This window comes from Scyliorhinus canicula, chromosome 18 (genome assembly GCF_902713615.1).
Source record: "Scyliorhinus canicula chromosome 18, sScyCan1.1, whole genome shotgun sequence".
In the NCBI taxonomy this organism is placed as follows: domain Eukaryota; kingdom Metazoa; phylum Chordata; class Chondrichthyes; order Carcharhiniformes; family Scyliorhinidae; genus Scyliorhinus; species Scyliorhinus canicula.
This window is the reverse complement of record NC_052163.1, coordinates 24,711,167-24,734,552: the sequence shown is the minus strand read 5'-3', so window position 1 is coordinate 24,734,552 and position 23,386 is coordinate 24,711,167.

Below are 23,386 nucleotides of genomic sequence, written 5' to 3'. Positions count from 1 at the left end.
AATGATGAACTTAGAAGCAAATTCAAACAGATAGATCTTCAGTTAAAACTTGATGAATCAAGCAAAATCTCAAGTCAGGATTGTGAATGGTGCCTGGAACAGAAGGAAGAATTGCTGATCCATCAGAACAGTTGCTTGAAAGCAGAAGTGACAACCAAAACTGATGAATTACTTGAACTACAGTCCAATCTGAACAACATGAAGGTTGAGATACACAATGTGAAGAAGCAAATCCAGGCTTTGAAAGCAAATTACGTAAATTCTATGGAACAGATTGACGATCTAACAAGCGAATTGAAAGAGACCAAGGAACAGTCAGTGGCCACTGATAAAAGATTCCAAACAGAACTGAATGCCCAGGTGATGTTGTTAAAAATGTATATAAGAGGGGCGGCACGGTGGCGCAGTGGTTAGCACTGCTGCCTAATGCGCTAAGGTTCGATCCCGGCACCCGGTCACTGTCTGTGTAGAGTTTGCACATTCTCCCCGTGTCTGCGTGGGTCTCACCCCCACAATTCAAAGATGTGCAGGGTAGGTGGATAGGCCACGCTAAATTGCCCCTTAATTGAAAAATATGATTGGGTACTCTAAAAAAAATTTTAAAATATATATAAGAATTCTGCAGATAACTCTGAAACAGAAATGACTCAACTTACCAGATTAAAGGGCAGCACGGTGGCGCAGTGGTTAGCATTGATGCCTACGGCGCTGAGGACCCGGGTTCGAATCCCGGCCCTGGGTCACTGTCCGTGTGGAGTTTGCACATTCTCCCCGTGTCTGCGTGGGTTTCGCCCCCACAACCCAAAGATGTGCAGGTTAGGTGGATTGGCTACGCTAAATTGCCCCTTAATTGGAAAAAAAAATTGGGTAATCTAAATTTAAAAAAAAACTTACCAGATTAATTGCTGAGCTGAAAGCAAAGATTAATTAGCTCAAAAAACAACTAGAAAGGCAGAAAATACACAACAATTTGGGTAAACGTGTGAAACAAGCGGGGACAAGTGTTCCAATTTTGAAACGTAGAAGATTTTCAGATGACAGAACAACATCCAAACCAAGTTGGAGAACCAGCAGCGACAGAGCAGACCAGTTCTCTGACAATCGCGTGAACAAGATATGGAAGGGTTAAAAAAGCCTCCAAATCACCTGAACCTTTGAATTCAAGGACTTGAGAGGGATGAGACAGTAATATATAATAATGACAATGTAAATGTAGGATAGCATTAACAATGTAAGACATAAAGTAAACTATAGTCACAAAATACATTGGATAAATGTATTTAGGGGAGGTGTGGCATATGGGTCTGGTGCATATTGGGTTAAAATGCAACTGATTACAATAGTGCAAACACAGCAATGTAAGATGACGTGCAGCCAGGGTCAGTCTAATGTTGGACAGAGCTGTGTGTGCCGGAAAGCATGGAGAAGGCTTCGAGCTTCTACCCTTTATCCTTGTAAATAATTCTAAGAGACAATGAAGACTTGAAGTTAACCTACATTTGACGAGAAAGACATCTGAAAGCTATTGATCTGTATCCAGCACTCTACAACATATGTGGTGATTGCATATGGTGTGTGCATTGCGGAATGTATGGTGTATGGGGGACATATGTTGTTTGTGTGGTGGAGTGTGTGGCATGTACTTTTTTTTAAATTTAGAGTTCGCAATTCATTTCTTTCCAATTAAGGGGCAATTTAGCGTGTTCATTCCCCCTACCTTGCACACCTTTAGGTTGTGGGGGTGAAACCCACACAAACACGGAGAGACTGTTCAAATTCCACATGGACAGTGACCCAGACCCAGGATCGAACCTGGGACCTCGGCGCCGTGAGACTGCAGTGCTACCACTGCACCACCGTGCTGCCTGAATGTGGCATGTACTTATGGCATTTGAGTTTGGCGCGTACCTATGCAGTGCATGCGGCATCTGTGTGGTGGAGTATGTTGTGTGTGTGGTGGAGTATGCACGGTGTGTGTGATAGACTTTGTGTTTGTGCAGTATGTGTGGTTCCTGTTTGTGTGTGATGGAGTGTGTCTGTGTGCGCGTGTATCCTTGTGCATGTCTGTGATGGAGTATGTGTTTTTGGTGTATGTGTATGTCTGTGGCATACATGTACAGGCCATCCATTATATTGAAGTAACGCTTTGCTTGTGAAAAGTTAAATTATCATTAGTTCAAACTAAGCAATTTAAATTAAACAGCACGAGATGATTGCTGTATGACTTCATTTAAAAATAATAATTCAATTGAAGCAACTTTAAGTCAAAAGGGGCAACATCTATTTATGAAATGAAATGAAAATCGCTTATTGTCATGAGTAGGCTTCAATGAAGTTACTGTGAAAAGCCCCTAGTCGCCACATCCCGGCGCCTGTTCGGGGAGGATGGTACGGGAATTGAACCCGCGCTGTTGGCCTGCCTTGATCTGCTTTAAAAGCCAGCGATTTAGCCCAGTGTGCTATTTATGGATATATGTGTATGTGTCTACATGTGTGTGTTTGTGTGAATGTGTAGATACATGTGTGAGTGTGTTTAGAATCCTCCTCATTTAGTTGTTGTTAGTGAAGCCCAGAACTATGTGGAAGGTGAGGGAGTAGAATCCCAAAGGGTATATTTCTATCCAAAGTGCTGACTGGAATATCCTCTCGATGATTTTATACAGCGGATGAACCTGACTTCAATTTAGAAATACTGAAGACTGACAAAGCTGAGCAAATGGAGGCTAATTAACCAAGTAGCACACAAATGGTTGCCATTTAATCATTAATGAGTCACTCAAGCGGATTATAAATCAGTAATCGCCTTGATAGCATGTCTACAGACAAAGCAATTTAAAGCCTTTATTGCTAGAGTCCATTCTGTTTAAGCCCTTCAAAGCCAAAGCTATTTATGCAGAAAATAGTTTTCCTTTTACACTCTTTTTTTGTATAATTTTTAAATTGGAAGTGAATGGTTTCAATGGAAAACATGGTTGCATTGGGTTAAAAGGTTTGACTATAACAAATGCTCTTTCAATTGGTGTTAATTAAACTTTGGTTATCACTGCACAGTGTATTTAGCACAGTTACTGACAGATGGGAACTGAGAGTGAAATCTCCCTCCTTCAGCACCAAGAACGGTTAAGCTTCGCCTGAAATGTGACAATTTTTCTTCCTTGTCCCATTTCAAATTTCCCCTCCTGATCCCCGTAAGTTCTGACACTAAAAGTGTTGTCAAAATGAGCAGGATCAGAAGAGTAATAAGACAATGGGCACAGAACATGAAAGAGGGTGATAGGGTTATAAAAAAGGAAAGGAGGAATCCATGTGAAATTTCTCCTAGAAAATGAGGACAAATGCAGGTTACTAGGCCTGCCCAACATCACTGTCCAGACATAAAGCTGTAGTGATCTACATATCTGTATCTACACAAGGGGTTAATGTATAGAGGGCAGCACTAGAGATGGGTATAAAAGACAGACTCAAGCAAGATCCGCCTCTTCATAAGGACAGTGACTTGTGACCAGAGGTAGGCAAACACAGCTCAGCACAGATGTAGCTGATCATAAGTATTTCTTATTTAATCTTGTTCATGGAACATCTAATTTAAGCATTGGAGAGAGAACAAACTCAACAGTTAATTTGTCAACGTTACTCAATAAAGTATTTGCTTTAATTGGAAGATTACGAGTGTTAATCAACATCGAGTTAAAGATCATCCTGGCAAGAAGCAAATGGGTAACATATATTGCACAAAGCAACGTAACATTACTATCTGAATAGTAATATAACAGCTGTACAATTGTACACAATGGTATTCAACACCTGTACAATTGTACCCAAAGGTGGTCAATCCCTGTACAATTGTATCTATTGGTGCCCAACACATGCACAATTATACCCAAAGGTGATCAACCCCTGTGTATATGTACCAAAGTTCATCAACACCTCTACAACGGTACACAAAAGTGATCTGCGCCTGTACGATTGTACGCAATGGTTATCAACAGCTATACAATTGTGCCTAAAGGTGATCAACACGGTGGCCTGGCCCGCGATCAGGGCCCACCGATCTGCGGGTGGGCCTGTGCCATTGGGGTATTCTTTCCCTCCGGGCCGGCCCCTGTAGGGCTCTGCCATGGCCGGCGCAGAGAAGAAACCCCCTGCGGATGCACAGGAAGCACGCCAGCAGTTCTGCACATGCGCCAGAACACGCCCTTCGCCGCCAGTTGGCACGGCGCCAACCCCTCCAGATGCAGAGGATTCCGCAACTTCCGGGCAGCCCGACGCCGGAGTGGTTCGCGCCGCTCTTGGCGCCGGCGTCGGGCCATCCGGCCAGTTGCGTGACAATCCCGCCCAAAAATCCTGTTCGACTCATAGGCTAATGATATCACATGTAAATATGCTGATGATACTGTATTAATTTACTCCAAGGGCAGCATGGTGGTGAAGTGGGTTAGCCCTGCTGCCTCACGGCGCTGCTTTCCCAGGTTCGATCCCAGCTCTGGGTCACTCTGTGGAGTTTGCACATTCTCCCCGTGTTTGCGTGTGTTTCGCTCCTACAACCCAAAAATTTGCAGGGTAGGTGGATTGGCCACGCTAAATTGCCCCTTAATTGGAAAAAAAAATGAATTGGGTACTCTAAAAAATTTTTTTAATGTATTTATTCCTTCAAAGGAAAGGGGATGTAGTGATTTCATGGTTGTATTGTAATTCACTGACTGATCACTGGAGTCTCATTAATATATAGTGAATGTTAGAGTCAGGTGACCTCAGACTGACTAGGGAGCTGAGAGTGAGGTTGCTTGTGCATGTTAATACTGTTATTCATCTGTTGTTTTGTATATTTGACCCACAGTTAATGTCAATAAATCATTTATAGCTTTAGCTCAAGTGTCCTTGTAATATAAATCAGGCCACCCGACAAGAACATTACATTATACATTTTATTTTACTTTTTCTTCATGTGTCTTTTATCTCTCATTTTCTTAATACACCTTTCTTTCCTTCTCTTTGTTTCACTTTCTGGAGGTGACTTGACATGGAATTAAATATCCTAACTAACACTTCCTTTGTGTCCACAGTAAGAGTCTACAGTTTGGTTGGTTGAAGCGGTATGGCATGGTGAGGATGGGGGAAGAATGGAATTTTAACTAAAAGAACTGACAGCTTTGGTCATGTAGGATGTCAATGACCTAAAATTCAGGTTCCGCACTCAATGCCATCCACCCACCCACTCACACTTCAACCAACCCCCATCTCCAATAACTGAAGCTGGAAGTTGGTAAGGCAGTTAGCTGACTTTAAGGAGATTGGTCAGCATTTTAAACACGATAATCAGGCTGTAAACATTTCAATATTAATTTTGGTTGGCTGAATTTTTCAATCAGATAGACCCCAACGTTCCCCATGAGGTCTCTGATTGCACTTCACCTTCCCTCAGCATCAGACCTCGCCATATATCTCTGACTGGTGCCCTGACCTCCAATCTCCATCAAGACCTCTGAACCCCCCCCTCTTCACCCAGGCTCCCACTCTTCCCCAAGATTTTAGACCTCCACCCTCTCTGAGTTCTGATTCCATGCCTCCCCCACCCCACCATCCCACAACACCACCAAGCCCACTGATATCAACCTCTTTCACTGCCCATATCTCCATACTCCTGGCTCCACCCACCTTCCCTATGGACCTCCAGTTCCCCCTACAGCATGCAGGAGAATCCGGGTTTCTGTGGATTTCAGACCCACCCACTCCCAACAGACCAGATGAGTAAATGTTATGCCCACAGTATTGCTTTCCCTGTTCGCACAGGTCTCAGATACCCTCTAGAGCAGTGTTTTTCAAACTTTTTTTCCGGGGACCCATTTTTACCAACCGGCCAACCTTCGGGACCCAACCCGGCCGACCTTCATGACCCACGCACGCCGACATTCTGCGCAACCCACCATTTTCTCTTACTTGTTAGTTGCTGACAAAAATGGAGGAAATGGTTCACAACAGAAAAATTGGCGCACACCCCTCACCGATTCCGGTCCTCGTGAGGGGCGAGCACCGGCGCTGCGTGAACACCTGTGGATCGCGCAGAAAACAGCCGGGTCCCGGGCCGTGCATTAGCGAGGCTGATGGCCTGCACCAGTCATGCCGAAAAACATGGCGCTGGCCATGCTCGAACCGTAACCCGCCCATCCCGACTCCACAGCACAGCCCTGGCCACCCCCACCAGGCCTACCAGCCCTAGCAGAAGCCCCCCGGTCAGCGTGCAGATCCCGGATGAGTGTGGCGGCGCCGGACACCGTCCGCAGTCGGCATGCCGGGTTCCCGCATTCCCGACAATTGAGACTACACATGGCCCACGCTGTTGGGAATGCAGCCCATCAGGGACGGAGCATCACAGGTGGGCCACCCTATGGCGTGCCAGGGGCCGTGCAACTGCGCGCGGCGCATGGCGCAATGTCAGCAGTTTGCAGGAGATGGAGAATTGCAAATCGGCGTCAAACCGGCGGGAACCCTGGATCCAGTGGCGGAGTCCATTCTTCGCCCAATCAGTAATCCCGATTTCACCATCGAGCTATGGAGAATCCCGCCCATGCTTGTTAGATAATTTGGATATTCTGAATTTTCCCTCTGTGTACCCGAACAGGCGCCGGAATGTGGTGACTAGGGGCTTTTCACAGTAACTTCAGTGCAGTGTTAATGTAAGCCTACTTGTGACACTAATAAAGATTATTATTTTTATTATTATTAAAAGTATGACAGCAGACTGACTATTTCATGAATGTTTCAATTAAAGCCCTTAATGTCATAATCCTTGCGATTTATCTTAAAAGCGCTGCTGATTTCAGGCAAATCAACCTGTTTATTAAATATCTTTCAGATGGTACTGTTAATATGAGGTGTCTGGTGAAATGCTGACTGAGTGATATAACAAGATGTATTCACCGGCCATCATTCAGGCTGCAGGATTTCATTGCCTTTCAAAGCACTCCCTCTCCTCTTTAGGGTGCTGATGAGTCCTATATGAACATGGTGGTAGAGTGGTTAGCTCTGCTACCTCACAGCGCCAGGGACCTGGGTTCGATTCCTACCTTGGGTGACTGTCTGTGTGGAGTTTGCACATTCTCCCCATGTCTGCGTGGGTTTCCGTCCAGAGCTGCGGTTTCCTCCCACAGTCCAAAGATGCGCAGGTTAGGTGGATTGACTCTGCTAAATGGCCCTTCGTGTCCAACAGTTATGTGGAATTACGGGGATAGGGCAGAGCTTGAGCCTAGGTAGGGTGCTCTTTCGGAGGGTTAGTGTAGACTCAATGGGCCAAATGGCCTCCTTCTGCATTGTAGGGATTCTATGAACGGAGCACAGTTAGATGCCACACTGGTGACGAACACAGATTGTGTATGACACAGTTTTATCATCCACAGCTTACTGTGGGCAAACCACGTTAACACTGACACCCATTCTGAACAATTGGAACTGTATTCGAAAATGAAACTTCTGATAAATGTAAGCTTAAACACAGAATTGTTATGCCGCAGACGGAGGCCATTCAGCCCATCGTGTCTGCAGCAGCTCTCCGAGTGAGCCATAGTGCCATCCCCCGCCTTCTAAACATAACCCTACACATTCTCTCTTTTTAGCTAACACTCTAAATACAGAAATCTAAATATGAAGAGCTGGAGGCAGTCATCTCATTTGGGTAGATAAATGGGGACAAATCCTAATAACATATTTGACAATGAATATCACAATCAAATCAGAGGCCCAAGAAAGTGGATATTAAGAAGTGTCCAGTTTGTAACATGCTGGTGCCCTGAAGACACAAGAGTTGGATTTCATGGAATGTCCTCTGAAACCTGTGAAATATGTTGATTAAAGAAGAGGAGGTTTAGGTCAGTCTATATCACATGTCTTCCTGTCACACAATAAGACGGTGCTGACAGCACCATCCATCACCCCTGATTACTGATCAACAGTGCGAGACAGTTGAACAAAGAAAAGCTCACAAGCCAAAGAAAAATCGAAGAGGAGAGCTTGGAGATGGTACTACAGTGGCCCAAGGCATCAGATTACTCTGTAAAGTTAACCCTTCCTGTGAAGCCTCTCACAGATAGCACCAAGTCCCACAGGATGTACCAGTGTCCTCAGCTGCTGGACTATTTTTATGTAACTGCCTGTACCTCGCTTCCATCTACTCATTCTGTCTTCAATAATCATCGTTTGCTGATTTACCACTTCTGCTGTCTTACTCTTGCAACCTTTGCAGTGTCCTGAACTGTAACCTTTGATCCTCCATTGTGGTATCACATTTAAAAAATACTGATTAAGTATAAATGCAAGCCAACCTTGAAAGCAGGATCTAGGCTGAGCGTATCTCGGGATAATGTTAATCATTTATAATCAAACGCAACTGAAAGAAAAAGATAGAGGTGACCTCCACAAGATTTGTTCAGGAAGAATGCAGGAATATTGATGTTTTGCTCGTCCAAAACAGATAAATGGACAGCACGGTAGCACAAGTGGCTAGCACTGTGGCTTCACAGCGCCAGGGTCCCAGGGTTGATTCCCCGCTGGGTCACTGTCTGTGTGGAGTCTGCACATTCTCCCCGTGTCTGCTTGGGTTTCCTCCGGGTGCTCTGGTTTCCTTCCACAGTCCAAAGACATGCAGGTTAGGTGGATTGGCCATGGTAAATTGCCCTTAGTGACCAAAAAGGTTAGGAGAGGTTATTGGGTTACGGGGATAGGGTGGAAGTGAGGGCCTAAATGGGTCGGCGCAGACTCGATGGGCTGAATGGCCTCCTTCTGCACTGTATGTTCCATGTTATGTATCAGTTAGGGTTTCGTCATTTGTGTATGGAGCTCAGTAAAATGAACTGGTGTGCTCTTTATTTTTGAACCAGTATATGCTACAAAGTCTTGTGCTGAGAATGGGAACCTCTATTTCCACAGTCAGACAAATGGATTTGTGTCAAAACTTAAAGGCCCCTAGAGTCCTATACCTGGAAGGGCAGGGGGAAGACTTAATTTTGGTTGGAGAACGAGGGAGGTGGAATTCGAATTGGGTCGGATTGAGCAAGACCTTTTTTTTTCAAGGTGAGGAACAATGCCAAACTTTTGCTGTGTGGCATCACTCAAGAGTTGGCACTCCTACTAGTTCCATCACCAGCCAGTCTCAGCACAATCGCATTTACTCTGTCATGGCGATTGAGGACTATGGCCTGTTCAATGGCGGCAATCAATGGCAGAAAACAATGGCCAAGAAATCGCTGCAATCCTTTTTGTTAACTGTGTCTTTGGCTGGGCGGAATGATACTGGCTTCCCGAAGCTGCATCTGCTCTGGCATTCACGGTTCCTGATGAGGCTGACTAGAAAAGCTCCGGGAGCCTGAGAAGGTAAATCCAAATGAGTTTGAATTCGATAATGAAACTAAAGGCCACACACGAGGCTTACAGCACCATGGTCCCAAGCGGGACTACCGTTCCAGTCGGTCCCAGTCCACGCCAACTTCTAATGGTCGATTTCCATGCGCCCCAGCTGATGTGCCTCCGACCACACATGGTGGAACTCGTATTCAAATAGACAATTGGGCCAGGAACTGAAGGTTACCAGCGTCAGTAGAATCGTACAGCAGTGTAATTCAGCACCTACAGGTGAGGAAGGGAGAATGTTGGAGGAGGGAATCTGTCGGTTGGTGTGAGTCATGGAGGATGCTGAAGAAAATCCAGTATTTCCAGAGTTAATAATTTCCATCACGCTGGGATCTCCTTTACTATTTTATTCTTTGTTTACCCTGGAAGCCACTGCAAACCTCATAGCTTATGAAGCTGTCCTGTGCAAACATCATTTCAATAAAGAATTCATTGATCCACTAATGTGACTTCAAAGATGCTGGCATCCTTCTGTATCAATATTTATTCAGCATGAAGAGTACCTGCTGCTCACAAACCTCTCCTAGAGTCAAATGGCATTGTAATGAATCTTTCTGGCTTGTGAAATTTACATGTTGCTAATGCCAAATATTTGCAGATTCACAGTTCATTTTGGTCGCCAAGGGATATAATGCTGTCAGCCAGTGGAGCACTGAGTCTACGGCTGGTGGATTCAGGGACCTGGTTGGTGGCCAATGGATTTTAGGCCTGGCATACGTTCGAACTTTGCAACTAATAATTTTAGTCTTGGCGCAGCCGCAAATCTCTGAGGTTCAAACGGGCTTCTGTCCCAGGCCTAATATGTGGGCACCTACCTAGCCTGACGCAGTCCTGAGTTCAAGACTCAGGGCTGCCCAATTACACTCAGAAATATGGCGTATATGTTGCTGGGTTTCGTCAGTTCGTAGTAAGAACGTTATAGAAGCAAAACACAGCTGGTCCCCATAGTTTGAAAGAAGCACTAACCTAGAGGGAGAGCTCCTGCTGCACTGTGTTAGATCATCCACCTTTTACCTTTAGTTACCTGGTTGTAAATTCAGAACACGCGACAGGGATCAAGGTCTTCCCTTCATTGGCGGGGTGGTGGACTACTGAAATTTTGCAAGTTTTGGTCCATTTGTTTGAAGCTATCTCTGGATCTGGAGAGGATGCAAGGCCATTCCAATGAAAGACATTTTATGGGTCTAAAATGAAATGGGGTTGACCCTACTGCAGGCTCATTGTCAGTGAGATAAATGCTCTATAATTAAGGCTAATTGAAGTGCTTCGCTGACAAGTAGATTGGAAAAACAAAAATGCTACATTGGTGATAAAGTATATGCCACGTTTCTGAGTTCAGATACACTGTGAGCGCAATGTCTGAGGAGAGCTGCTTGGCATCTGACCCACATTATTCCTGGCAAGTGCTTCATGTCATCACTGAATGCATAGGGATCAACATGTGAAAACCTGAAGTTTGGCGATCTATCACAGGAAAGTGTACCCAAAAATAAGGATAAAAGCTGAAGAGAATTGTGATAAATATTGGAAGAGCAGATTGCTGTTAAAATGTTCTCTTGAGGTAGCAGAAAATTGGCATCTTTTGCTCAGTAATGATGATGATTAGAGTTTTAGGTCTGAGCTGCCTGATTGGGGAGGTCTAAGCTGCCTTGGATCGTTCAGTCGGTATATTATGCGGTGCTGTACAAGGCTCCAGTTTCATTCACTCTTGTATGCTATTAGGTGACTCACTTGGATACTGGGGAATGTATGATTTGTCTCTGAGCTAGAATGGGGAACAATCAGCCAGGATTTTTCCTAATCACCTTGCCGGGTACTGTATCCAGCACGTTTTAATAGCCTAACGGTACTAAAAGTACTAGGCGACATGGTGGCACAGTGGTTTGCACTACTACCTCACAGGGTTGCGCAAGGGACCCGGGTTCAATTCCAACCTTGGGCGACTGTCTCTGTGGAGTTTGTACATTCTCCCCTTATCTGTGTGGGTTTCCTCCGGGTGCTCCGGTTTCCTCCCACAGTCCAAAGATGTGCAGGTTCGGTGATTGATCATGGTAAATTGCTCCTTAGTGTCCAGAAAAATTAGGTAGGGTTCCTGGGTCACAGGGATAGGGTGGAGGTGTGGACCCAGGGGGAGTGCTCTTTCAGAGGGACGGTGCAGACACGATGGACCGAACGGCCTCCTTCTGCATTGTAGGGAATCTATGAATCTATCAATGAAGTGTTGACTGGGCACCGGGACTGGATGAGACGCATCCAAGGATATTGAAGGAAGTGAGACTGGAAATTGCAGGGGCGCTGGCCAGAATCATCCAGTCTTCTCTGGACTCAGGGGATGACTAAGGACTGGAGAATTGCAAATGTTCCACCGTTGTTTAGAAAAAGGCTGTAACAATAGCCCCAGCAATTACAGGCCAGTCAGTTTAATATCAATAGTAGGCAAGCGTCTAGAAACAATTAATCGGGAGAGAATTAGTAGTCACATGGAAAATGTGGGTGATTAGGAAGAGCCGGCACGGATTTGTAAAGGGGAAATCATGTTAACTAACTTGCTAGACATTTTTTCAGGAGATAACAGAAAGGCTTGATGAGGATAATACTGTTGGTGTGGCGCACTTGGACTTTCAGAAGGCATTCAGTGCAGTGCCACTCAACAGACTTATGAGAAAAGATATAGCTCATGGAGCAAAAGGATACAAAATTGGCTGAATAATAGGAAGCAGAGAGTAATAGTCAATGGATCTTTTTCGGGCCAGAGGAAGGTTTGTCGTGGTGGTCCCCAGGGGTCGGTAATGGGACACTTGCTTTTCCTGATATATAATGATGATCTAGATCTTGCTGGGCAGGGGACAGTTTCAAAGTTTGCAGATGATACAAAACTTGGAAGTGTTATAAACTGGACAGGACAGTGTGGAACTTCACGAGGACATGAACAAGTTGGTGGAGTGGGCAGATAGGAGGCAGATGAAGTTCAATGCAGAGAAGAGAGTTGTGATGCATTTTGGTACGAAGAACATGGATAGACAATATAACGTAAGGAATAAAATTCTAAAAAGGGTGCTGGAGCAGGGGGACCTCGATCTATGGGCGGCACGGTGGCAGAGTGGTTAGCGCTGCTGCCTCACAGCTCCAGGGACCTGGGTTCAATTATGGCCTCGGGTGACTGTGTGGAGTTTACACTTCCTCCCTGTGTCTGTGTGGGTTTCCTCCAGGTGCTCTGGTTTCCTCCCACAGTCCAAAGATGTGCAGGTTAGGTGGATTGGCCATGCTAAATTGTCCCTTAGTATTCAAAAGGTTAGGTGGAGTTACTGGATTGCAGGGATATGGTGGAAGCGTGGGCTTGGGTGGGGGTGCTCTTTCCAAGGGTCAGTGCAGACTCAATAGGCCGAATTGCCTCCTTCTGCACTGTAAAATCTATGATATGTGCATAGATAAGTGAAGGTTGAAGGGCAGGTGGAGAAAGCAGTTAAAAAAGCATGTAGTGTTCTAGGTGTTATTAGAACATAGAACATACAGTGCAGAAGGAGGCCCTTCGGCCCATCTAGTCTGCACCGACCCACTTAAGCCCTCACTTCCACCCTATCCCCATAACCCAATAACCCCTCCTAACCTTTTTGGTCACTAAGGGCAATTTATCATGGCCAATCCACCTAACCTGCACGTTATTGGACTGTGGGAGGAAACCGGAGCTCCCGGAGGAAACCCACGCAGACACGGGGATAATGAGCAGACTCCGCACAGACAGTGACCCAGCGGGGAATCGAACCTGGGTCTCTGGCACTGTGAAGCCACAGTGCTAGCCACTTGTGCTACCGTGCTGCCTAATAGGGGCATAGAGTACAAGAGCAAGGAGGTTATGCTGAATTTATAGAAGACACTAGTTAAACCTCAGCTGGAATGTTGTGTTCAGTTCTGGACGCCACAGTGTAGGAAGGATGTGAATGCAGTGGAGAGGATGCAGAAGAGGTTGGATCCAGGGATGAGAAACGCAGTTATGAGGATTGATTGGAGAGGTGGGGCCTGTTCTCCTCAAAGAGAAGAAGGCTAAGGTGAGATTTGACAGAGATGTTCAAAATCATGTGGGAGTAGATAGGGAGAGTAGATAGGGAGGAACTGCTCCCCCTCTTAAATGGATCAAGAACGAGAAGAAGGTGATTTACAAAAGAAGAAATTGTGATGTGACAAAAAATTGTTTCAGACAACAATTGGGTCGGGTTTGGCACTGCCTGGAAGTGTGGTGGAGGCAGGTTTGATCCAGGCCTTCAAGAGGGCACTAGATGATGACTTGAATAGAAGCATTGTGGTATAGGGAAAAAGCAGGAGAATGGCACCGAGTCATGATGCTCGTCTGGAGGGTCAGTGCAGGCACGATAGGCCACATGGCCTCCTTCTGCGCCGTAGCAGTTCTGTGAGGATTCTTGGGATGTATTCCTCAGTTAATGATGTTTAATAAATGCCAACTCTTGTTGTTGAGAGAGAGATGCGGAGGTTTAGGGAGGGAATTTCTGAGCTTCCAATGTCGCCAACATCAAAATATGCAATTGTGGCGTCAACACAATTTGAAGATCCGCGAATCAAAGTTCATTTCGGCTTCCCCAACGTTCTCCCTTTCTGTCTCACAGGTGCTAATCTGGTCCCTCAATCAAGTGCCTGTGGAACAGCATGTGCTGGACTAATGGTTAGGTTATAGGAATATAAAGGCTAGGCTTATGACCTGGTGATATAAGTTCAGGGCAGTTGGGGGGCATTTAAATTAAGTTGACTCAATAAAACTTGGAATTAAGAACATATCATTACTACTAGGAGGGCAATGAGGAGAATTCTTTTCCCTCAGCGGGTTGGACGACTTTAGAACCCTCCGCCTCAGTGGAGGTGAGGTCATTGATTATTTTTATGGCGGATGTAGATAGATTGTAGTTAGGCAAGGGAATCAAAGGTTGTCGGGGTAGATGGGAATATAAAAGTTGAAACACAAACAGATCAGCGATTATTTTATTGAATGGTGGAGCAGGCTCGAGGGGCCGAATGGCCTACTTCTGCTCCTATTTTGTCTGTTCATATGTTCCAATCTGCGTTTCAAGCCTGAGACATTTAGGGCACGGTTTAACCACATAAAATTGAAGTCCAGTTTCGGAAGTGTTTGGCAGGGTGTTTCTTGGTGGCTGCCAAGAAACACCCGATATTTAACGGCACTTTGTCGTACCTTTTTGCCTCGGGGAGTTTCCCTCTGCTGAGGCTGTGCTTAGAGTCATTTCTTGCTGAGGAGTTTCCATTTTGTCCAGCTGCCTCAGTCTCCTCCCGTCCTCCTCGCCCCACCACCTTTCCAGGTCCTCTCAGTTTTCAAGCCCCCTTCTCCCCCCCCCCCCACCCCACCTCAGGGAGGCCCCCGGGACGCCCCCCCCCCCCGGGCCCCGGCACCCTCCCTCCATTAAGGCCCCCCGCCAGGTGGGCAGGTGCCAGAGGGCGTGCCCATGTGCCACCTTGCCCTGTCCCCGAGCACTTGGGGGTCGCTAATAGCCTTGGAGACCCCACCCCAGGTACCATTATGACTGGCCCACGTTTGTGGAAACCAGTACTAAACAGCGCCTTGGCGAAGTCTCCCAGATGTGACTGTTAGGTCCCGGGCGCTGTGAGAATCCCACGACGTATATTTAAGTAACCCTAATGGCTCATCTCGCGAGACTCCGTTAAATATGGTGAGGTATTTAGAGCATTGCACATCTCGCGAGAGGCCTCGCATGAGATTCAGCAACCTTGTCCCGACACCAAATCAGGCACAACCAGGCTGCTAAATTGTGCCCTTTGTGTCTATAAATACCAGGACTAAATTCAAATCTTCCTTCGCTAAAACAGCCACATTCACAAAAGGAATTTGGAAAAAGGAGCCATTGGTGATACTTCCCCACTAACTCAGGCACTAACATTAATTGTAACTCTCCAACCAACCGACTCACAGGCTGGGATTAGCTGACAAGGTAAGGACCAGGGGCTGGTCTGGTCTTTATCAAATCCAATATTTCTGAAAATAAAGGACTTGAACCTTACTCAACAAGCTGCCAATAAACATTTTGTTTTCACAGCACAAGCAAACTGGAATTCATCTGTTTTTATACTTCAATGCTAAATAGAAAGGAGCAGTTGGATTGCTCAAGCGAATCCCAGGTTATGGAACACGGCGAAATGTGACTTGTGCCAACCTTTCATCGGAATCCAGGCTGAACTCCATTTCCCATCCTTTCCTGAATAGCCTGCCCTTTCCTTTTTGCCACAAAACCGTTTGAAGTGTCAAAGGTCACGCTGAGGATTTGCAAAGCATCAGCTGGAATTTGCGCACTATTCATCACCGGGCTGCTTAGAATTCCTGTCATCCTAAAGGATCAGGATCTGTACACATGGGAACAGAGATGTATTTGCACTGGGGGGTGCTTTGCAATTTACAGTACCTTTGCAGATTTAGAAACGTTACGTGAGGAGCACTGTGTACACTCCCCAAATGGAAAAAGCGAGTGACGTGTTGGATATCAGCTTTATTAATGAGTTTTCCCTCGATTCTTCTCCATTCATCCAAACTGCTCCTGCTGCGCAGGGAAGGTGCGATGGGGTAAAGCACGTCAGGCATTTGGCACCAGGGTGTTGTCTAGTGATTAATTTAATGATTGAATAGTTCAGCATTTATTGAAACAACCAGGCAGATGTTCTGAGAGATTAAACCTGTGTAAAAATGTTAGTTCAACAAATACTTGAGAATTGCAGCAAGATGCCACGTATATATCTGTAATTATGGAATCAGAGTTCAGTATATTTCACGGGCTGGAAGATGTGCAGGTTAGGTGGATTGGCCATGCTAAATTGCCCCTTCATGTCCAAAAGGTTAGGTGGGGATACTGGGTTCGCAGGGATAGGGTGGAGGTATGGGCTTAAGTAGGCCGGTGCAGATTCGATGGGCCGAATGGCCTCCTTCTGCACTGTAAATTCTATGATTCTATCAATCCCTGCCTGTTCGTTTTTTCCCCAATCTGTAACCACCTAAAGTCTAGTCAGTATGGATTTAAAAAATAAAAATAGTGTTCCTTCCACAACGATCATGATTTTCTTTCCCCTTTTTAAAATTTTCATTTTTTCCAATTAAGGGGCAATTTAGCATGGCCAATCCACCTACGCTGCACATCTTTGGGTTGTGGGGGCGAAACCCATTCAAACACGGGGAGAATGTGCAAACTCCACACGGACAGTGACCCAGAGCCAGGATCGAACCTGGGACCCCGGCGCTGTGAGGCAGCAGTGCTAACACACTGCACCACCGTGCTGCCCCCACAATGATCATGTTGACCCATGTTTGGAATGTCCACTTGTTTAGTAAAAATCCACCTTTTAGTGCATATCACACATTTTAACATAGAACATAGAACATTACAGCGCAGTACAGACCCTTCGGCCCTCGATGTTGTGGCGACCTGTGAAACCACTCTAAAGCCCATCTACACTATTCCCTTATCATCTATATGTTTATCCAATGACCATTTAAATGCCCTTAATGTCGGCGAGTCCACTACTGTTGCAGGCAGGGCATTCCCCGCCCATACTACTCTCTGAGTAAAGAACCTACCTCTGACATCTGTCCTATATCTATCTCCCCTCAATTTAAAGCTATGTCCCCTCGTGCTAGCCATCACCATCCGAGGAAAAAGGCTCTCATTGTCCACCCTATCTAATCCTCTGATCATTTTGTATGCCTCAATTAAGTCACCTCTTAACCTTCTTCTCTCTAACGAAAACAGCCTTAAGTCCCTCAATCTTTCCTCATAAGATCTTCCCTCCATACCAGGCAACATCCTAGTAAATCTCCTCTGCACCCTTTCCAATGCTTCCACATCCTTCCTATAATGCGGCAACCAGAACTGCCGCAATACTCCAAATGCGGCCGCACCAGAGTTTTGTACAGCTGCAACATGACCTCATGGCTCCGAAACTCAATCCCTCTACCAATAAAAGCTAACACACAGTACGCCTTCGTAACAACCCTATCAACCTGGGTGGCAACTTTTAGGGATCTATGTACGTGGACACCGAGATCTCTCTGCTCATCCACTCTACCAAGAAACGTACCATTAGCCCAGTACTCTGTCTTCCTGTTACTCCTTCCAAAATGAATCACCTCACACTTTTCTGCATTTAACTCCATTTGCCACCTCTCAGCCCAGCTCTGCAGCTTATCTATGCCCCTCTGTAACCTGCAACATCCTTCCGCACTGTCCACAACTCCACCGACGTTAGTGTCATCTGCAAATTTACTCACCCATCCTTCTACGCCCTCCTCCAGGTCATTTATAAAAATGACAAACAGCAGTGGCCCCAAAACAGATCCTTGTGGGACACCACTAGTAACTGAACTCCAGGCTGAACATTTCCCATCAACCATCACCCTCTGTCTTCTTACAGCGAGCCAATTTCTGATCCAAACTGCTAAATCACCCTGAATTCCATGCCTCCGTATTTTCTGCAATAGCCTACCGTGGGGAACCTTATCAAACGCTTTACTGAAATCCATATACACCACATCAAATGCTTTACCCTCGTTCACCTGTTTGGTCACCTTCTCAAAGAACTCAATAAGGTTTGTGAGGCACGACTTACCCTTCACAAAACCCTAATCAAATTATTCCTTTCTGGATGATTATAAATCCTATACTTATAAACCTTTCCAAGACTTTGCCCATAACAGAAGTAAGGCTCACTGGTCTATAGTTACCGGGGTTGTCTCTACTCCCCTTCTTGAACCAAGGGACAACATTTGCTATCCTCCAGTCTTCTGGCACTATTCCTGTAGACAATGACGACATAAAGATCAAAGCCAAAGGCTCAGCAATCTCCTCCCTAGTTTCCCAGAGAATCCTAGGATAAATCCCATCCGACCCAGGGGACTTATCTATTTTCACACTTTCCAGAATTGCTAACACCTCCCCCTTATAAACCACACGCCCTTCTACTCTAGTAGCCTGTAACTCAGTATTCTCCTCGACAACATTGTCTTTTTCCTGCGTGAATACTGACAAAAAATATTGATCTAGCACCTCTCCTATCCCCTCAGACTCCACGCACAACCTCCCACTACTGTCCTTGACTGGCCCTACTCTTACCCTAGTCATTCTTTTATTCCTGACATACCTATAGAAAGCTTTAGGGTTATCCTTGATCCTACCTGCCAAAGATTTCTCATGTCCCCTCCTGGCTCTTCTTATTTCTTTCTCTTTAGGTCCTTCCTAGCTAACTTGTAACTCTCGAGCGTCCTAACTGAACCTTCACATCTCATCTTTACATAAGTCTCCTTCTTTCTCTTGACAAGTGATTCAACTACTTTAGTAAACCACGGTTCCCTCGCTCGACCACTTCCTCCCTGCCTGACAGGTACATACTTATCAAGGACACGCAGTAGCTGTTCCTTGAACGAGCTCCACATTTCAGTTGTGACAACCCCTGCAGTTTCCTTCCCCAACCTATGCATCCTAAGTCTTGCCTCATCGCACCATAATTGCCTTTCCCTCAGCTATAACCCTTCCCCTGCGGTATATATCTATCCCTTTCCATTGCTAAAGTAAACATAACTGAATTGTGGTCACTATCGCCAAAGTGCTCACCTACCTCCAAATCTAGCACCTGTCCTGGTTCATTTCCCAGTACCAAATCCAATGTGGCCTCACCTCTTGTTGGCCTATCAACATACTGTGTCAGGAAACCCTCCTGCACACATTGGACAAAAACGGACCCATCTAAAGTACTCGATCTATAGCGTTTCCAGTCAATATTTGGAAAGTTGAAGTCCCCCATAACAACTACCCTGTTACATTCACTCCTATCCAGAATCATCTTTGAAATCCTTTCCTGTACATCTCTGGAACTTTTCGGAGGCCTATAGAAAACTTCCAACAGGGTGGACCTCTCCTTTCCTGTTTCTAACCTCAGCCCATACTACCTCAGTAGACGAGGCCTCATCAAACGTCCTTTCTGCCACCGTAATACTGTCCTTGACTAACAATGCCACCCCTCCCCCTCTTTTACCACCTTCCCTGAGCTTACTGAAATATCTAAAGCCCGGAACCTGCAACAACCATTCCTGTCCCTGCTCTAGCCATGTCTCCGAAATGGCCACAACATCGAAGTCCCAGGTACCAACCTATGCTGCAAGTTCACCCACCTTATTCCAGATGCTCATGACCTCACTACTCTCAACTTCCTGTATACTGGAGCTACAATTCAGGTTCCCAACTCCCTGCTGAATTAATTTAAACCCTCCCGAAGAGCATTAGTAAATTTCCCCCCCAGGATATTGGCACCTCTCTGGTCCAGGTGTAGACCATCCTGTTTGTAGAGGTCCCACTTACCCCAGAATGAGCCCCAATTATCCAGGTATCTGAAACCCTAAGGATGCTGAAGTGGGGAGTATGGGACACAGTGTGACAGAGAGTGCAGGGTAGGAAGAATTAAAGAGAAGAGCAAGGATTTTGAAGTAGATATGCCGGGGTGTAAACAAATAAAAAGTCATTACGTTAAGGGATGATTGCCCCATGGTTTAGGAGAGGTCACTGGCTGCAGAATTCTGAATTAGTTGGCATTTTAGGTAGTATTGGGGTTCTGAAAGAGAGAATATTGGAGAAATTTAGCCTGTAGGTGATGAAGGTGTGGATGAGGATTTCATTGCGAGGAAAGACAACGAGGCAGGGATGTAGATAGCAATCTTTAAGAGGTACAGGTAATCTATGTTTGGCAACAAATTGGATATGAGATTTGAAACTGAACTCAGGCTCAAATATGATGCAGAAGTTATGTTGTGTGGGTTCAGTCTGAGCAAGCAGCCAGGGAAACAGATGGAACTCATATCTCTACAGTGCAGAAGGAGGCCATTCAGCCCGTTGAGTCTGCACCAACCCTCCTACCTAGACCCAATCCCCACCTGATCCCTGTAACCTCACCTAACCTAACCTTTGAGGGGCAATTTAGTGTAGCCAATCCACCCAACCTACACGTTTTTGGACTGTGGGAGGAAACCGGAGCACCCGGAGGAACCCACACAGACACGGGGAGAATATGCAACTTCCACATGGACCCTGACATTGTGAGGCAGCAGTGCTAACCACTGTGCCACCCCAACTCAAACAAATGCTTTCCGATGGAAGTGAAAAAGGACGGGTTACTGGCGTTGAGCTAAAGGAAGTGTTCGTTCTTTCAGGGCTTGGCGTCAGTCAGATAGCCAAACAGCACAATGATGGTCATCTAATCAATGAACAGGTACGGTTGGGAATAATTGAAGTGCAGATGGAAGCTGACCTCATATTTATAGAGGCTGCTGCCGATGGGCAGTATGTATAAATAAAGACAAAGTGGCACCCAGAGATAGATTCTTGAGAACTTTGTGGACAACCATGCTGGCATGAAGTTTGCAAGGTACAGGAGTCTGCAAGTTTGGCTTCAGTTCACATAGACTTGAGAGTTATGTAAATGAACGAGCAACCCTGCCCTGATTACTGTCTAGTTAGACATCAGGCAGAAAGCCCTAAGGTGGAATAATAAGCATGCACCAGTGGAGCTTTTCAAACTTTTTTGCCCGGGACCCATTTTTACCAACTGGCCATCCTTCGGGACCTACGTTAGCCGATCTTTGCGACCCACCATTTTCACTTACCTTTATTGTGATAGGTGAGCCTGCTTGGTCCTCACAATCTCACTCGCTTTGTCATTCCATGTTACATTTCTGATAATGACTTCAGCTCCTGATGGAAGTTCTCACTGCCTCCGTTGAAAAATATAAAGAGGTTTGTCCTCGAACTCGCCATGCTTAATCTTCAAATGCCTTTGAAGTTTTGTGGGTTTTAATCTTTCATTTGCCAGTACTTCCCTGCATATAAAACACATGTGCTATGCACCCAGAGTTGCATTGGCACAATTAATAAACACATACCTCCAGAAAACTTATTTATGCTGCTTTGTTCCTGATTTCAGCTTCTTCTGAATGGGTTGTTCACCAGAGGCCCTGGAGCTCACACCAGCACTGTTGGCAGCTACAAAATGGAGGAATCTCTCTCGTCCCCAGAACACATGACATCAGTTTACGGGACACGTGACCTGCTCCCTGCCGCCGTTCCAGGCAGGACCCTCCATCGATTTTCAAAAGAATCTGCTCCTGGGTCTGCACACCGATGTCTGGAGGGGGCCGTCTACCTTGCTGGGATTCAGGCCTGCACACTGTTGAGGGAGCCCGCATGCATGGGGTGGCCGCCATTCTGAAAGCCGGTCGCTGCGGACATTTTTAAAAACCAGTCCGCAGCCATTGTGCTCTTCTTCCCGCGATTGGAAACGCCGCGACCAATGGCCCCACGACCCTCCTGACACCTGCCCGCAACCCACCCACGGGTCGCGACCCTGAGTTTGAAAATGACTGCACTAATAGAGCGACAACTTGGATCAGTTACTGAAGACAACTGTCACCCATTGAATTGCACTCAGGCATACATTAGCATCGATGAGAAAGGAAAAGGATTGGGGGAGGGGGGAAACGGGACGGGGGAAAGGTTAAAATAGAGGGATGAAGCAGCCATGAAAAACCAAGGATTAGAAAACAATAGCGGTTAATCTAGGGAGACAAGGCTGGTTACAGTCACAATGTGTAGAGTTTACGAAGTGTCAGCGAGATTTAGAGATGAACAATTCTTTAACACTTTCTAGCTGCAAGTTAACCATTCACCAGTGAGTCGACCATCCACCTGGGCTTCATATCGTTCGAAGCTGTCGATGGTGTCAGTCAGGTCTCCTCCAGCAACCTTGATTGAGGAGGTAATGGGTGAGCTGCAAGAAGAAGCTTTGATTTGTGCTGGTCAGCACAATTTGAATCTGACGTGGAAATGGGGCTTTATTTCTGATTTTTCGCTTCCCTCATTTGATAGTAGGGAAGGCGCAGACAGTTGTCTCTGTTGGAACATCTGACAGTTCTGAGAAGCAGAGTACGTTTCCTCCCCAGGGAGCTGAACTAATATGAAGAGAGACAATCTGCGAGCGGCAGATAGAGAGGGCAGCCCAGAGCAGTGTCAAAACGCTGTCTGGGAATTCCCACTGGGCCACTCGGTGGGGGGCACGTTGTGGATTTTGTTTATCATTCACATCACGCTGTTGTGTTTGACAAGGACTAATGAACGCTGACACTAGGAGGTTATGCAATATTTATACAGAGACATGGCAACGCATTGGACAGGCCCTGTAGGCCAGTCATGATCCCTCGTACTATTTCCATTAACCCTTAAGTAACTGCAGTCTCTCAGCAACAGCTCAGCGTCCCAAAGGAAGAGGATAGGAAATGTAACGTTTTGTGCAACAGAATCCAAATTCCAGCTTGAAGAGTGTGTTTCATTCTCTGCAACGTAAACTTTCCAGACTTTTTTAAAAATAAAAATTTAGAGTACCCAATTCATTTTTTCCAATTTAGCGTGGCCAACCCACCTACCCTGCACATCTTTGGGTTGTGGGGGCGAAACCCACACCAACACAGGGAGGATGTGCAAACTCAACACGGACAGTGACCCCGGAGCCGGGGTCGAACCTGGGACCTCGGCGCTGTGAGGCAGCAGTGCTAACCACTGCGCCACCATGCTGTCCAATCTGAATGGTGTGGGTGGATATGCGAAAGGATTGCGGTTAGCACTTGAGGTGCAGATGTAGCACCGAGGAATGGGACAGGGGCTGTATTTGCAGTTGTGAAGTCGTCTCGGGGTGAGTTGCAGCTCTTGCACAACACATGAAGAGGAGGCAGTCTGTGTTTCCACTAAAGGGTGAAGGGCAATCACATCCTGCATCCTGCTTGCTCTGTCTCACATCTCGAAATGTGGAAGAAACAGACAGAATTTAATACCATTAGTGGAGGCAGGCCTTCATTTTGCCTGTGCAAGTGGACTCAATCCCTAATTCAAGAGTGAAAGGACATTGTTTAATGTAGTAACTCCAGGCC